Raw genomic sequence first — 18120 nt, 5'->3', positions numbered from 1 at the left:
AGTTACGGATCGCAAGTTATGGCCAGTTGAAACTTTACTAGGGGCTAGGTTGGTGCCACTTGACCACCTGGGGAATCATGCAATCTGGCATCTTTTGAGTTTCGATGAGGTTCTACAGCAGGGTATGCATCATACGGGGTCGTGCCGCTCCGCTTCCATGATGGGAAAAAGAGCAAAGGGAAGTAGAAAAAGTCTATTTGAAGCTTACACATTTATTGAGCAATGACCAGGGCTCGAGAACAAGCAATGAGGTCCAGAGAGTGTATGCTTTATGTGGTTATGAAGGCCTAAGCGTAGAGATTTTATGCTTGAAGAAAAGGTTTTACATGTGAAAGGGATCTTAGGACATATAAGGCAACTTGGGTAGAGGAAGACATGTGGTCAGTGGTAAAAAGGAAAGTGTGTGAGAGACTTCACATCTCTGCATGAGGGAGGCCGAAAAAGTCCTATTCTGGAATTTTTTTGTAAAACAGGTTTTTGGACAAAACGGTCCGTGATGGCGTCTCACGCACAGAGGCTAATTCTGCACCGATTAGGAGATATTCAAGTTTTTATACTCTGCTGTATTAGCAGGGAGGAAGCCATAAGCTTTGAGCACTCTAATCCTAAGCCAAGTTTCCATAGCCACTCTAATCCAAGCTTCCCTAACCCACTCTAATCCAAGCTTCCATAGCCAATCTAATCAAAGCCACCATAGCCCACTCTAATCCTACCATCTCTCTCTCTCTCTCTTGAAGCAGCACGAGAAGAATGAAGGAGAGGAATATTATCAAGCTAAGCTTGGCAGGCCAATTAAGGTAAAGGGGAAATCATAACAACATCATCATCATCGATCTCAACACTATCATCATCGAGATAGTTGAAGTGTTATTTTCTCTATTATTATCTGAATTAAGGCAGGTTAAACGGATGTATGGAGCTTAAACTCCTCAATTAACATTTAATTAAAGCAGAGGCACTGTTAATGATAATCAAGCTTCGGGATCTTGTCCAAGCTGTTAATTTCAATCTTTGTCTACATTCATTGTGTCTGCTGCAACTATCTTCCACACACCTCTCACAGCTAGAGGCCCTGCGCCTTCCCGGCTCACCTTTCGAACCCAAATCCCCCGACAACGGGGCTAGCAAGAATTGATTGTATGTCAAATAGAGCTCAGAGCAGAAAGATATGGAAGCTAAAAGATTGGGTGCACTTATCCGAAGTTGATTGCAGATGCTTTGGTCGGTTTTTTGCGGCCTCAATTCGCGGGCTTGGAGAACTGTGAAATGCGGTGAGGCTGGATGGGTTTGAGGTCGACATCCTAATTGCGACCGGGCTTTATGACTTGAGAATGGGATCTGTGAGCAGAAAATGGAAATGGAACCAAGTTGGCACCCCAAGAGGGGTTTTTCTCTCATAAAATGGTTTTTCTTTTTTAAGGCCACTCTAAGAAGGGGCGCTTGTGGACTGCCACGTGGTGGCCGCAAGTCCCATATACGATTCACTGGCTGGACAGGGGCATGGTATAAAGGCGGGGCCATGATCCCTCTTGAGGCATGTAAAGCAACGAGTGAGCTTGAGAGATCCTTAGCAATGGCGGATCTGGTCCGGCACTGCGTGGGTGGTCCACTGGTGACACACGCGGTGATTTTGGGCGGCTCTAAGCGACCGTTGGCGTTAAAGGCCGGCGGCAGAGCAGTGTACTGTAGTTGATGACATGGCAGCCCGTAAGGGTCGATGCCCGCACCTAATGAGGCCACGTTTTTTGAGGGTTAGGGCCCCCCCCAATAGCGACATCGCTATTGCCTACTTAGGGGAGGGGTCCCGCAGTGAAGGCACTAAGAGGAGGAAATTCCATTAGGGGAGGGGGGGCTGTCCCATGGCAGAGAGAGAGACAGTTTGAGGACATTCCAAAGGGGAGGTATCCCACCAAGGGATAGCAAGTGAGGGTTTGAAGGCTTCAGGGTGCAAATCAAAGGTGGAATCCCACAACAAGGGTGTCGACAAAAGCAAGAGAGAAAAACCAAAGGGATGAAGTCAAACGGAGAGCCAGGCGGCCAAATTGAGCAAGTTTTCACCATGGAGATACCAAACAGGAAGAAAGTGCCAAGTGGTTGCCATGCAAGAAAATTTCTAAAGAAAGCTCTAGTTTATTGTACGAGCTAGATAGCTCCTTGTTTGTTTCATTTTTAGCCTTAGCCAAGCCTTATGAAAGGGCATAGAAGTGATTTTTTGAGGGCTTTTTTGCCAGAGAGAGTGATTGAAGTTTTTCAAGCCTGTGTATTGCAAGCTTTCCATTGGAGTTGCATACTTGAATATACTATCTCCCTATGCAATAATACCAAACATTTGCCGCTATTTCTTGTGCTGCTTCTCCCCATCCCCCTCTTTTTCTCTTGCTCTTTGTGTACTTGCCAGTGCTTGCAGAGGGTTTGCCTGCAGCTTCAAGGGTGTCACTAAGAGGGAAAAATTGGGGTGTATTGTGAGCCAAAAAGGGTGAGTTGAGCAGTGTGGTTGCATTTGTGTTGTAGGGTGTTTTTTGTTAAGGTGTGAGACAGTTGTTCTGTATGCTAAAGTGGAGTTGTTAGTGCAAATTAGCCAATTTGAAGGTGTTATTAGAGAGGTTAGGGGTGATGTCAAATGCCTGGGCTATAGAGAGGTAAACATTTTGTGTGCTGGGTGTGTTTCCTATTCTCCATCTCCATCTTCTGGTGCCCCCACTGAGGAGCTGTCTGATGCTCCAATTTGAGGTTTGAAGCGGTGTTTTTCAGCCAAAGTGGTTGGCTGATGGTCGAGGTGTTTGATAGTCAAGTTTGAATCTGGTAGAGATGGTGTAGCCAAGTTTTGGCCCCATATTTACTACCATTGAAGATCCCGAGGATTGGTCAACAGATTTTGAGTTATGGCTGTTGTCGATGTGTATATCTACGGATGCAAAAAGGTTGCAGACGGTGCCATTGTTGATGCGAGGACGAGCCAAGGTGTGGTTCGATGGTTTACAGAGAAGTGATCGAGAATCATGGCAAAGATATCAAAGTCAGTTTTTGGAGCGGTTTCGAGAGGTGGTTACGCCACAAGAGGCTGGTACAAGGCTGAAGGCGGTAGACCAAGATGTAAGTAAAGATTTCTCTATTTTCATTGAGCAGTTTGAAGCTTGCTGGAAATAGTTAGAGGCTGCTACTGGGGTCAAAAGAAATCATTATTTGAAGCTATCAAAGCTGCTACAATGCTTGCATCTGATGATTAGAGAAAAGGTGGAAGACGGTGCAGATACATACGAAGACATGGTCTATCTGGAAAAGATGAAGAGCAGAAAGGTAAAGTGGAAGCTAGAGCTAGGCATGCCAAAGCCAGCAGATTACACGCTTGTTGGGGAGGTAGCGTAGTGCTCTTTGGTCCAACCAAAGGGTGATTCCAAGTGCTCAGAATGCCCAGCCTTTTGAGGTAAGATCTACTATTGGCTATGTTCCTTGGAGATTTTTTCAGTATGTGAAGTGCATGTGCCGAGGGTGGAAGAGTTTGTCAATGAGGAGAAGCTGCATGTTGAGGTGAACAAAGAGGCAAAAGTGGTAGCAGAAGTGAAGGTTGTGGTGCGGGTTGAAAAGGTAAAGCTTGTTCTTGTGGAAAGTTTGCATGAAAAGATAGCAAAATGAAATGGGATTGCAGATACCGAGGGTTCAGGAGTTGATGAAGAAAGTGAGCAATGGTGGGAAGATGGTCAAGATTTTGTGGAGCAACAAGCAGATGAAGATGCAAATACGGAATCGGGTTATGATGCCGGTGATGATGAGGATATAAGCTCGTGTAGCTGGGAGACAAGAGAGGAGAACAGTGTGGATGAGTCCACATCCTATGACGGGGAGACGGAGTCTGATGAGCCTAAGCTGGTAAAGGTAAAGTTGCCCTCTTATTTGTTTGATGATATGGTATTAGCCCATGTGCAAGAAGAACGGGAAACAAAGCAAGCCGAGATGCATGATGAAGACCAAATGGAGCAGTCTAAGCCTACAGATGATGGAATGCAAGTGAAGGTGGTGTGAGGAGCCATGCTAATGGCAATGCTGATGAAAGTAGTGGTGGAAGGTGCCATGGTGGTGCAACAGGTGCAACATTTTTCTAGGAGAGATAAAGCAGTCGTGCCTATGGAGGAAGTCGAGGTGAATGCAAAAGAGAGCGAGTTTCTCTCTTCCTTGGAAGAGCCTGAGGTAGCGGTAGAAGAGGTGCTTGTAGAACAAGTAATTGAAGGTGAAGAGCAAGAGGTGTTGATCGACCTTGAAGGGCCGGTAGACGAGGAAGAATTTGATGAAGCTGGAATTGAGTGTGTAGCCAAAGAGGAGGTTGTGATGCCAAAGACGGAGGAGATTTGGATGCAGCAGACATGTCCAAGGGTGGAGAAACAAGAATCCCAAATAGTGACTTTGCTTCCATTAAAGGTATGTAAGCTATGGTTGATGCATATGGTGGTAGATACAGCTATGCGGAATTTGGTTCAGCAGGTTTTGGGGTCTATGCTCAAGGCCTTATTTGGTTGGGAGGGAGGGTCATACATGTGTGAGAGCTTGGTGTTAGCAAGGCTAGGGCCAGCCTACACACATGGTTGTCTAGGTGCTACGGTACGGCACTATGTTGAGCAATCACAAATGGCTGGAAGATATCAAAGGTAGGTGTTTGATCCAGGTGGAAGCTATATGATGCAGGGGGTGGGGCAACCCACTTGAAGGTTTGATAGTAGGCAGAATAAAACCGTGTATATATGGTTTTTGTTTTCTCATAGTGTGTGCCAAGTTTTGCAGTTTATAGGGTAATAAAGCTCTTATGTGGTTGAGCATAAATGCTCAACTACGGGGTGGGCAATGATGGTACAACCAAAGTGTGTCAACCATAGAAGATGGCACGAGCAGATATATGCAGGCTAGCAGAAGCATGGCAAAAGGCTAGAGCAGCTAGGAAGATCATGGGTTGACAGGCAACAACGGAAATGTATGACTAATGCGGTTTATAGGCCAAGGAAGGCTCCATAAGGTGCTAATTTGAGTAACAGATGAAGAAGATACGAGATACAATGTTTGGGTATAGGAATGAAGAGCTTGAAGTGCTAAAGGAGCAAGTCCAAACGTCTCATCAAACCGAGCTACGGAGCTCAAGTTATTGAAGGTTGAAGGTCCAGTGTGTTGCAGACTCTTTCCGGATAGGGCAGCTGGGGACAAGTGGTCCAAGTGGAAGTCAGGGTGTAGGCTTATAGTGCTCAATGTATGGAGACTACTTGTCTTTTCAGATTGCAGATAAGAGTTACGGATTGCAATTTCTGGCCTATTGAAACTTTACCGGGGGCTAGGTTGGTGCCCACCTAAGGACTTGGGGAATCGTGCAATCTGGTGTCTTTTGAGTTGCGATGAGGTTCTACTATAGGGTATGCATCATAAGGGGATAGCAAGAATTGGATGTATGTCAAACAAAGCTCGGAGAAGAAAGATATGGAAGCTCGAAGATTGGGTGCACTTATCTGGAGTTGATAGCATATGCTTTGGTCGGTTTTCTGCGGCCTCGATTCGCGGGCTTGGAGAATTGTGAAATGCGGTGAGGCTAGGTGGGTTTGAGGTCAACATCCTGCAGTTGCGACCGGGCTTAATGACTCAGGAATGGGATCTATGAGAAGAAAATGGGAATGGAACCAAGTTGGCACCCCAAGAGGGGTTTTTCTCTCATAAAATGGTTTTCTTTTGGAGGGCACTCTAAGAAGGGGCACTTGTGGACTGCCACGTGGCGGCCACAAGTCCCATATATACGATTCACTGGTTGGACAGGGCATGGTATAAAGGCAGGTCCCTGAGCCCTCTTAAGGCATGTGAAGCGAGGAGTGACCTTGAGAGCTCCCTGGCTATGGCGGATTTGGTCCGGCACTGCGTGGGTGGACCGCCAGTGGCACACGTGGCGATTTTGGGCGGCTCTGAGCGAGCGCTGGTGTACTGCAATTGATGACATGGTGGCCCGTAAGGGTCGATGCCCGCACCTAACGAGGCCACGTTTTTTAAGGGTTAGGTCCCCCCAATAGCGACATCGCTATTGCCTGCTAGGGGAGGGGTCCCGTAGTGAAGGCAATGAGAGGAGGAAATTCCATTAGGGGAGGGAGGTGTCTCCCATGGCAGAGAGAGAGACAGTTTGAGAACATACCAAAGGGGAGGTATCCCACCAAGGGATGGCAAGTGAGCGTTTGAAGGCTTCAAGGTGCAAATCAAAGGTGGAATCCCACAACAAGGGGGGTGTCGAGAAAGAGCAAGATAGAAAAACCAAAGGATGAAGTCCAATGGAGAGCCAGGCGGCCATATTGATCAAGTTTTCACCATGCAGATACCAAACACCAAGAAAGTGCCAAGTGGTGGCCATGCAAGAAAATTTATAAACGAAGCTCCAGTTAATTGTACAAGCTAGATAGCTCCTTGTGTTTTTCATTTTTAGCCTTAGCCAAGCCTTATAAAAGGGCATAGAAGTGATCTTTTGAGGGCTTCTTTGCCAGACAGAGTGATTGAAGGTTTTCAAGCCTGTGTACTGCAAGCTTTCCATTGGAGCTGCATACTTGACTGTACTATCTCCCTATGCAATAATACCAAACATTTGCCCCTATTTCTTGTGTTGCTTCTCCCCATCCCCCTCTTTTTCTCTTGCTCTTTGTGTACTTCCCAGTGCTTGCAGAGGGTTTGCCTGCAGCTTGAAGGGTGTCACTAAGAGGGCAGAATTGGGGTGTCTTGTGAGCCAAAAAGGGTGAGTTGAGCAGTGTGGGTGCGTTTGTGTTGTAGGATGGTTTTTGCAAGGTGTGAGACAGTTGTTCTGTATGCTAAAGTGGAGTTGTTAGTGCGAATTATCCAATTTGAAGGTGTTATTAGAGAGGTTAGGGGTGTTGTGGAATCCCTAGGCTATAGAGAGGCAAACATTTTGTGTGCTGGGTGTGTTTCCTATTCCCCCTCTCCAACGTCTTGTGCACTTTCACATTCCCCAATGAAATGAATGTAGTTGTTGTGTAGTGAGTGATAATGATACCTAATGCTTGCTCATCCTTGGCTAAAGCTTGTGCATTAGTAGACCTTGTTTGTACCCCTTCACTCCTTTCTTGGTTTTTCTTTATGACTCTTGATATTCCCTTTTTCATTAAGTAACCCCGCAATTTTATCTGCCATGTGTGGAACCCGACCCCATTGAACTTTTCTATCCCCTTTTCACTCATTGTGGAGAGGTCTTATCACTTGGAGACTCTCCAAGGACAGTGTCTAACTCCGTACAGATGCGTAAAGTAAAGCATACGTTCTATGGTGTGAAGAGTAGGAAGTGAAATCGAGTATTTTGGGTGGGAGCGATGCTAAGACCTTTAGGCTTGGCACTTGGTGTCTAATTGAGTGTTGTAGTGGGGCTACTCCCTTGGATAGGCTTGGAACTTGGTGCTCTAGGGGCCTCGGTGTTTTGAGGTTTGAGGCTCGGGAGCTTAGGGCGGCCGGCGGACAACTTGGGGTCGGTCAAAAATAGGCGGGCACAAGCACGGGCGTGAGCGCGTGGGGCAATCAGGCTAGTCGGTTGGTTTGGTCAGCTGCAAGCCACCTGGAGCGGACGGCCAGGTCTATGAATAGCATGAAGACGGCTAAGGCCGGTTTTAGTCTGTGAGTCCCGATCCGACTCCTGTATGCAGTGCGCTTGAGCGCGTTTTCAAAATCCTCCAGCTAGTGCCCCCTTGACTATCTTTAATGACCCCGTTAGGCCTTCCCAACCACCAATTGGCCCTTTTGCAAGTGGGTTCCCACCCGGAGAATAGAATCAACACATGCACACATGCACACACACATAGTTTTAGGATAATGACGATACCAGATGATTAGGTTATCAAAAGGACTGAAAACGAGAGGTTGATAGTTCAAAAATGAAGCTAAAAAACAAATAATTTGTGCGGGTAATTGAATCACCAAAAAAAATTCAATCAAGATGCTTGAGGGCTCAATAGAAAGATCATGCTAAGAGCTTTCCCCACACACAAGTGGTACGGCCAACGTGTGCTAGCTGATAGAGTAATTGGAGCTCAAAGACACCCAAAACTTGTAGTAAAATGCACCTAAATGAGATGAAATTGATTGACAATTAATTGGGATTAAGGAGATTCCCAACTAATCTAGCATAGGTTGATGCAAATTCAATCCTAATCAATTCTAATCGACCAATGGAGATTAGTGGCTCATTGGATTACCAAGAACTTGCCCACACATAAAGTGATTAGTAAATTGGTTAAGATGATCCTAACTACTGAGGTTAGGAGATGCTAATCCCTTACAAGCTCTGATACCAATTGTAAGGATTAGGGGCGATAAGAGAGAGAGGCATTCATGATAGTGACATGCTAATTACAAGCTTAATCAACTAAGGTTAAGGAATAGAGATTAGGCTAGAGTGTGAACACAAATGAAATTAGATTAATAATTCACAGAAAGAGACTACAAGAGTGCTCTTATATAGGAGAGTTGGAGGGTAGTACAATATGTAGTACAAGTGTCCACATCATCTTCCACCTAGGAATCCATATGTGTTCTAGGCCAACTAAGCATCCTAGTAGACTGGAGGTAGTTCCCACTCATATACTAAAGACCACAAACCCAGCAATTACTACCTACATAGGCATTATGGAAGTGATCAATTAAAGGGTTGTTGCATTCGTGGATGCACTACTGAGGAGAATCTAGAATCCATCATCATTGACAAAAGGGATTTAATAATCACATGATCATGGGATTTTTTTTTGTGATTACCATGTGTTATTGTCATATTCACATAGTTACAATTTACGTGATCACATGTTGCACATATCATGAGTTGGTGATCCTTCCCTCTTTTGTAAAGTTGATCTTCAATTAAAATGAAGTCTCTAGTTTCCAATTAAATGGCTCTTTGGCTGGCTTGCGTTACATTTTTAGGGAATGTCCTAGTTGTTAGGTAATAAACCGTATATTGACACCATTGAGATTCAATTGTTATTTGAAACAATGTGGCATATTCCACCGGTGGATTGTCCCTACACATAGCACAATTCAAAACATATTTATGTACATCTGCATGCATATGAGGCCAATCCAGTCCAAGTTGCTTTAGACAATGGTGTGTCTTCTTTCGGGAACAATGGAAGGCTATGTCTTTAAAAATGGGCTTCCATGAGATAGCACTCATATTCTTTTGGACTAATGCATAGTCTCACTACTCCTTTGGGGCCTAGATGGTACAAGCGTCCTCCTATAAGTTAAAAGGTTTCGCTTGTCTAATTGTTTGTTGCTTATGGGTTTGTTCAATTTTATCAAACTCTCCATTGTAGGTCAAAAGAGTGAATATTTCTTGAGACCATTTAGGAACCATCTTGATGTTGAAGAGGTAAGCATCTTATATATCATCATCCACTCCTTCAAGTCCTTCTCTGTTGGGTAACCTAGAGAGATGATATGCTCTGAGGTGTGTTTTTCCTTTCTTTGCCCCACTACTGTAAAATCAAACTCAAGCAATATGATGAACCATCAAATAATTCTTCCTTTATTTCAAGGTTTGTTTACTAGATACAAGAGAGCTTGGTGGTCTCTAAAGAAGACGAATTTGTTAGACAAAAGATAATGCCTAAATTTATTTATGGCATATATCATACCTAACCCTTCTTGTGGTTGTGTAATTCTTTTCCGCACTGTTCAACTATTGAATAGCATAGCACGCTTGGAAATCCATTGTTCCTTCTCCTGGTTGAGCAAAGTTACAACCTATTGCAAATGCTAAGGAATTAATGTGAACATAAACTATTCTTTCCCAATTTGGTGCTTTGAGTACTGGTGCTTATATAAGCACATCCTTAAGTTTTTGAATGAGTCTTCACACTCTCCAATCCACTCAAAGATAACCATCAACCTATACAAGGGTTGTGAAATGATTGCATACTTGTATATGAATTGTTGAGAGTATCCACCACGATCTCCCATGAAGGATTGTACCTTCTTGGCATTAGTTGGCCTTGGCATTTCTACAATCACCTTGACATTTCACATGCTAGTTTATTTTTAGGATAGAACCTATTTTATAGAACATGCTAGCTTATTTCACATGTAATACGTGAAGATGGAGCTTGTAAAGTGCTACCAAAGGAGTTTCCGACACCCATTTTTGGTACCACCAATACATGCTTTGGCCCCTAGAAATGAGTAGGATTGTTTGCTACCCACTCGCTCAAGCACATGTTTCGTGATTGGTAAGGGATAGTTATCCCTTGTTGTTGCAACATTCACCTTTTTGAGATTTACACATACACGTAATTTTCTATTTTTATTAGGGACAACTACAATGGGTGATACCCAATCAATGTGTTCAATCTAATAAATGAATTCCGCCTCCTTTAGCCTATCAATCTCCTCTTTAATTCATTTGGCAAATGTGTCATTATAGGTCTAGTGTCAAGACAATGGTAAGACCAGGCACGACCAAGGGCAAGGACGGACATGCAGTCAAGGGGGTCCCTATGTTTAGAAGGCCAAGGGCCTATATAGGGCACGGCTGGGTGGTGATGAGTATGTCCAGTTCCCTTGCCCTTTCACTGGTATCAGAGAACAGGGGGGAAGAGAGCTATGGAGGAAGAAGAAGGACTCTCTCTCTCTCTCTCTCTCTCTCTCTCTCTCTCTCTCTCTCTCGCGCGCGCGCGCGCGTTCGTAGCATGAGGCAGGGCCTCCCTCTCTCCGGAGTCTTCTCTCTCTCCCTCGTTTTTCAGCAGCAAGCCATGCCATGCATGGTCTTGCATAATCATGCAGGCTGTGGTTTTCAAGGTCGGGGCGAGGCACATCTGGTGTGTAAGATCTCTTGACAGGCGGGGACGACGTTGTGGGACTCCTCTCTTGACTGGCAGGGAGGAACAACCGGGTGTGTGCACGGCCTCTTGAGGCTAAGGGGGGAGAGCGGCCGACCTGCATAAAACCCGGAGCTATGGAGCTCGACGGGAGCGTGAGGCCCAACCATGCAGATCACGTCTCTGAAGCTGGCGCATTTGAGCAGCAGACGCGCCACGTCCTCTTGGTCTCTCTCCCCGTCGGCGGCTCTGTGCAACGCCATGGACAGTTTCAAGGTTAGTTTTTTATTTTTCTTTTTTTGGAATCCAGAGTTGGGCGCCCTATTTCGGGCACCCACTCTTGCTAAGGGTTGCAGCCCATGCTAAGCATCCAAGGCTGGCAGCAAATGTGCTCCAACTTGTTGCATGTTGTCATCCGGCAAAGGCCACCATCATAGGCTTGGCAAGGCATCCATGGTGGAGGGTTTTGCCAGGGTGGTCCCGAACACACGCTTTCGAGCAATCAGGGCCGACCTGAGCATCGTCTTTCTAGTCGGTTGCTGTGAAATTGTACACATCTTAAAGACAACGGTACTCTCGGTTTTCAACAAATGATATCGGGATCAAGGCGGATAACACTCATGCTAGCATTCACAATTGGGAAGCCAATGGCAAGGCCATGTCTTCCAGCATGGAGCAATCTCGACAAAGAGATTGCGTGACAAGGATGATGTTCCTGATTGATTTGCGACGTGTTGCTTAAGGTAAATTACAAGTGTTGTTATTAAAATTTTGTGTAAGCAAGGCTTATTATAGATATACACCCACCAAGAAAGGCTGCAATCGGGCTGCAATCGGCACGGAAAGGACCTACGGCGGGACAGGTCGTGAGATGTGATTAATCAAGTGTGCATAGTTTTTATTTTTCAGTTTTTTTTGGCAAAATGTTACAAACCAAGCTGTATATTTCTATCAAGCAATAGAAGTCAGCACACTTCAAGCACTCCAAGCAAGCACGGCTAGTGACAGTTATCTGAAGGATTCAAATATGGTTGCCTACATTATTGGCAAGGGCCAATTATTAGTTGCAAGCCCGCATCAAGCACGGCTTGAATACACACAGTCTCGATTAGAAGGATGGCTTCTACTAAGTGCCTTATAGAGCACACCCATCAACGGTTCAAGTCTCCTTCAAATACAAGGGCATGTACATATCTACAAGGAAAATGTCCCAAGCAAGGGTGTCATTTTTGTACTGCTCGAATCTGGAATAGGCTCGAAAACTATCCATTGCAGACATTTCTATACATGTATGGTAGGACCATTTCCTGGCTATGCCTAGGACGAGTTCTAACTACAGTAAGGAAAGTGTAGGCAAGGCCTGTAGTTTGTCATGCAAGTTTCTTTCTCGCTTATTTTCCATTGGCAAAGCAGGCAAAAGTGCTCGGCATTGCCGACCATTTGTCACAGCCTGCAAACCTGCAAAACAATCAGGAGTATCTTTGCTTTGATTTTTTAATACATGCTCTCGTTTCACAACAAGGCTTCTGTCCAGGCCTGGCAAAGGTTAGGGCATGGTAGTGCTGGAGAACCTCATGGAGATCGGCACAGCCTGTTGCTAATCTTGATGAAGGAGGCAGCAGGTGCTCGACTGGACCAACCATTAAGGACCATTTCAAGAAGCTGTAGGGCTTGTTTTCACTGGAGCAAGGATTCGTCTCCATAATCAAGCCAAGCAGGTACGAGGTACATAGTTTTCAAGAAATCTTTTATGTTTTGCTTTTCACTACATTGTATAATTCGACAAGGTCGATTATTTGTACCCGCAATTGGACTATGCTATGAGCATACATAATTGGCGCAAAAATTGGCAATATGTTTGCAAGTTATTTCTTCCTTGGCATTACAAGACAACTGGTTACAGTAGGACAACGAGTCTCACATGAAGCACGGCTTCATCTTCATGCTAAGATATTGTCCATTGATTTGGCATCAAGGGCATGGGCGCACAAGTTTGGAAAACTGGTACGATTAAAAATTTGTTTCCATTTTAGTCGTAGTGACATCATGTTATGATGTATCACTACCACTGCAAAATGTACAAGGCACTTATGGTTTTGAACTCTCACAGGAAAACCCATGTACTTGCCTCATGAATTACGTTTCCGCTATCACACTGTCAAGGACAGACTAAGGATGGATTGTTTAAAAGGATTGTTGGTTGTTATCAACACATAACAACACTAAAAGGAACCTAAATCTAGGACATATTTTACAGGCAAAGTGCCAATGCTAAGTCGTTCTCATACAAGCACGACCCCTACATGGTAGGTGGATCGGATTGAGTTGTTTGTTTTTTTGTTACCTCTCTCGATGAGAGAGTCCTACCAGAAAACTGTGGAATGTGTATAGGATAAGCTGCAAATCAGGCATAAGATGCCTAAGAGCACCCATTTTGGGCACAAACTTTAGAAATTTAAGGAATTTCCTCAGCCCAGCATGCTCTTCTTTCTCTCTTTTTCTTATTTCTCTCAAGAATAATGAAAAATTTCTAAGAAGCTTTTGATACATGTTTTGTTTGGGAGTTAGCGTGAGCCCAGGTGCTCTATACCTCAGCTATAAATTGGCCAAGATTCCATTCACATTAGTCTTCATCGATTTATCGATTGAATACTAATTGACATAAGAGCTCGGAGCCACACACAGGCTAGCTATGAGCCATTGTCAGATTTTGGGTGGGACCCAACTATTGGCATTCCATGGGTGATTGTTCTTATGATCGAACAGATCTGCCTAGTGGAGTACACATCGAACACATCGACGTTATTGGACGAGCAAGAGTCTTGTGATTGCAGAGGATTAGGATGTCATTTTTGCACTATATGTTTCTAGTGTGACGCTCAAGTTGAGTTTTTGATACTCTTACACTTACATCAGCTGATCTATACCATGGAGTCTAGAGGCAGCAAACAGTTGAGACAGCATGGTTGTTCATACGAGCTAGGCATATCACTTGTGTGGATTTCTTGCTCTCTTTATAGCACTACACGTGTCTATGGCATCACAATTTTGGGGTACGACCCAGCGGTGCTTACTAAATCACCCCATACGCATTGAGGATCACAGTTTGATCTATTCCCGTTATACTTTCAAGGAAATAATTCCGCAGTCAACCACGGTGTAGCAAAAAAATTCACCTTTTCAAGTTGATTCTCATCATTCTGTACACGGTTAACTAGGTTGGTTATCGTTACCTGCTAGTTTAGCAGTTTCTACAAAGGGTCTTACCTAGGCATTTGACTACATAGATTCTACCCAACGGGTTTGGATTGCGAAGGCAACACCCAGGGTTTCTAGTGCAATGTTGCTTGGTTTTTTCACAGGGGGAAATGTACTCCTGTGCATTTGAATACGGGTAACTAAACTTTCAGTTCAATTCCCAGGGCCATGCCAAGGGCATGTCGAAACAAGTATTTGGGCCGTAGTGTCCAAAGTACATTATGTTGTTATGAATCCACTTGTAGGATTCCATTTGGCACATGTTGTCACATGGGATACAACATGGTCTAGGAACTCAAGGAGTTCAGTTTAGCCAGTGTGGAGCAATGAATGAGGGTCCCTCTCACTCTTGTCGCGGAATGTTTAGAGTTACCTCCACACACAAGTACATCTTGTACTTGCAGGACGTTCTTTTTTAGACATCCTTACATGCGACATATTCCACATGTGGAGAATATGATCTCTGGACTGACACTGGTGCCCATTATTTCAAATATGTGTCACGACAAAGTCCCTAGGTGCTGGGGTAAAATCTGTTTTCTAGACCATTTTCAGCACGACGTATTAGGCACAATTTCGGTGGCCAAAAATTGTTGGATACTTAGCATGACTTTTTCAAGTACAAATACTGCTAAACAACATTACAGATGGTTGTTTATACATATAGTAAGGCTCTAAGTTGTTAATGAAAAAGTTTCATTATCTGTACCTAGAAGTGATCAATGTTTCACCTTCTATTGTGATTCAGACGTTTCAGTAAGGCTTGCAAAAGATTACAACTGAAAGTATTTAGTTTCTTTTCAAAACTATTTACATTCCTTTTTAATGTGTGCTAGAGCCACCATTGTGAACTTCGATCTGTGTTCACCTTGCCACATCTCCAAAGTTTCTTGGAACCATAATTCCAAGCCGCCAAAATGGGCAAAAAGCATCTGACATTTTATCGGTGCCCCAAATTTTAGCTTCACATAGCCTAATGTCTAGGACTCTGATCGGGGAACCATCGATACTTGATAAATCCAAATGATATGCACTACCCTCAAGAACTCTAGCCGGACCCAAAAACCTCTACATGGAATACTTACCAATGTGATCAGGTGGGCAGACAACTGGCCCCCGCAACTAGCTTTCAAATGGCCATAACTTCCCCCCAAGAGCTCCGATTGATGATCGGAGAAGACTGACATGCTCCAAAACTCGAGCTCTAAAAACTTGTCTTGACTGCATGTCCGTCATGGCCCTTGGCCGTGCCTGGTCTTACCATTGTCCTGACATTAATCCTGACTGCATGTCCGTCCTGGCCCTTGGCCGTGCCTGGTCTTACCATTGTCCTGACATTAATCCCCCCTTGGAGAAGCGTTTTCATCCGCGAAAACACAAGTGATGGTATCTTCATAATAACACTAATTTTTTCTACTGTGACATCCCTCATGGATCCAACGTTTCATTTGAGCGAAACCCGGTTTAGTAGGAGGTTCAATGAAACCAAGAGTAACATCTTGATTTTCTACATTGTTGTCCATTTGCAACCATCTAATGGTATCGTTTCCTATCCAAACATAGTGTGTAGACTCCATTTAGAATGCTCATGAGCATGGTAAACGAGTTTATCACAACTAAGATGTACCAAAAAGAGTACCTCTTGTCACTTTACATGAAAGTAACTTTCTGGCATAACTCATCAGCCAACATCAATTCCTTGACTTGAGAGCCTGATTTAAACATGAAGAGACTAAACTTAGTCGCAAATCTGCGTTAACTGAGAGTAAGTAAACGCCAAGTAGAGCAATAAATGCTTATTGATTGGATCGCTTGGTGCTAACGTACGTACTTTGCATATCCTTCAACACAAGATTACACTTTGTAATCTGCCTATCCCCTTGGATAATTAACAGTACTGAGGTGTGTTTTCCCTCACAGTTTACAGACAGTCTTCCCAGATGATTGGTAAATGGGAATCACAATATTGTGTAACATTTTTGAGGAATCAAAAATGTCCAGAATAACCATCCTGGCTAACTTGAAAAATCCACAAACACCCAAACCGAGCCATGACCTCTATTGGTGATTAGTAGTCCCAAAAGTAATCTCATAGAGATACTGCACACAGAGTGCAAAATACTTCATAAGCAACAACTTGATGAATACGCATGCCGTTCCAAATCAGCCTTTTCTAAACACTAGGGCCCATAACACCTAGTGTGCATGCATTTAATAAAACAAACCTGTATATCCATGGTGATCCTTGCCAATACTTATGGCAAATGTGATGCGCCTCACCCAGACTTTATGGCTTGGTTTTCTGATCACTCAGCATCCAACTGCAGGTGGTTGAACCTGGGGGAGAAAAAGGAATTTTTTTGGATATTTTGAGGCGCCACATGGAAGCCAGTGCCGTCCCACATGCGCTCGCAGCAGTTGGGGACATGGGGTATTTGAGCTAGGGGTGCACGCCCTTGAGGGTATCACTTCGCGAGTGCAGGGCTCTAGGGAGCTCCTGGCTATGGCGTGTACACATGATGGTGCAGGTGGTGCTGTTTAGGAAACATTGGGTGCATATGGGCCAAATGTTGACAATTTTAGGGGGTGTCGCTTTGTGTGGAGAAGTTGATGATGTGGCGGGCTGGTCCGCGAGGTCGCATTCACAAAGGGCTCAAAAGACACTCCTCCCAAACCCTTTTTGAGGGTAAAGGTGCTCAAGGGAGCAACAACGGCACCATCATTGCCCCCCCCCCCCCCCCTTGAGTAAAAAGGCACCCAATGTTTACTAGAGAGAGAGAGGGAGACACCGTCTTCAAGAAGTTCCTTAAATAGGAGCCCAAAGTGGCCCAGTGGGATGCAAACTTCCCGGTTGTGAAGGGATCTCTCCATAAGAGGCGCAAAAAATGGTTTTTCAAAGGGAGGAGTTTTTTTTTTCCTTTCAATAAGGGGAAGCTATGTGTAGGAGGAGAAGGCAAGGCTAAGGGTGTAATCTCCTTGGCATTTTGAGAGCTCGAAGGAGTGGTGAGAGAAACGGAAGAGCCCCAAGCTTGACTGAATACACCTTGTACACTATTTTGATCAAGGAGAAGCATCATTGCCACAGTCTTGTATCGTTCTCCCTTCCCCCCTTCTTTTTTCAACGTCTCTTGTGCAATCCGCAGTGTTGTGTGCGTGTGTGGGTATACACTAAACGGCGGTGTTTGAGTTGTAGAGAGAGAGAGAGAGAGAGAGAGAGAGAGAGAGAGAGAGAGAGAGAGAGAGAGAGAGAGAGAGAGAGAGAGAGAGAGAGAGAGAGAGAGAGAGAGAGAGAGAGAGAGAGAGAGAGAAGTGTTATGTGATCAAACGGTTGTGGAATGAGTGTTGTGGGATTAAAGGTCTCAAGTAAGGTGCTACATAAGAGGCGTGGGTTTGTGAATTAGTTGTCAATATGAGGCAGGTGTAAGTTGTGTTTTTTGAAGGTGAATTTGAGAGGACAGGGGTGTTGTGAATACCCTGAGCTATATAGGGGCATTTTTGTGTGTATTGGGTGTGTTCCCCATTCCTTCTCTCCATCTTCTAGTGCCCCCACGGAGGAGGCACACTGATTGCTCCTTGGTAGATGTAAAGAAGTAAGGTTTTTACATTGGGAAGCATGGCAAAACAAAGGTGAAGAGAGTTCGGATGATGGCTTACACATTTTCGATTGTAGATGTTGTCTCTACAAATGCCAAATGAGGATAGCAAAATGCAAGCTTATCAAGTGATGATGCACAAAAAAGCTAAATTGGGGTTTGAAGCTCTGGAAGGGGAGCCGAGACAGGTGTGGCTAGCTCTACAAACACGGTTTTGTATGATTTTTGCAAGGAGACCTCCCTAATTGAGATGAATGCAAAGCTAAAGGCTATAAAACAGGATGTAAGTGAGGATTTTAATCTGTTTTTGGATAACTTTGAAGCATGTTGGGCAGAGCTAGTAGTGGCTATGCAACTAGCCAATGGCAAGTATTTCAAACTGGACAAGTTTATGGCATGCCTACATCCTAAGGTGCGAGAGAAAGTGGACTATAAGAGCCTAGAAAACTACA

Source organism: Adiantum capillus-veneris, chromosome 4, assembly GCF_014529385.1.
Source record: "Adiantum capillus-veneris isolate H3 chromosome 4, ASM1452938v2, whole genome shotgun sequence".
NCBI lineage: Eukaryota > Viridiplantae > Streptophyta > Polypodiopsida > Polypodiales > Pteridaceae > Adiantum > Adiantum capillus-veneris.
The sequence above is the reverse complement of the archived record's forward strand: the minus strand, read 5'-3'. Positions refer to the sequence as shown.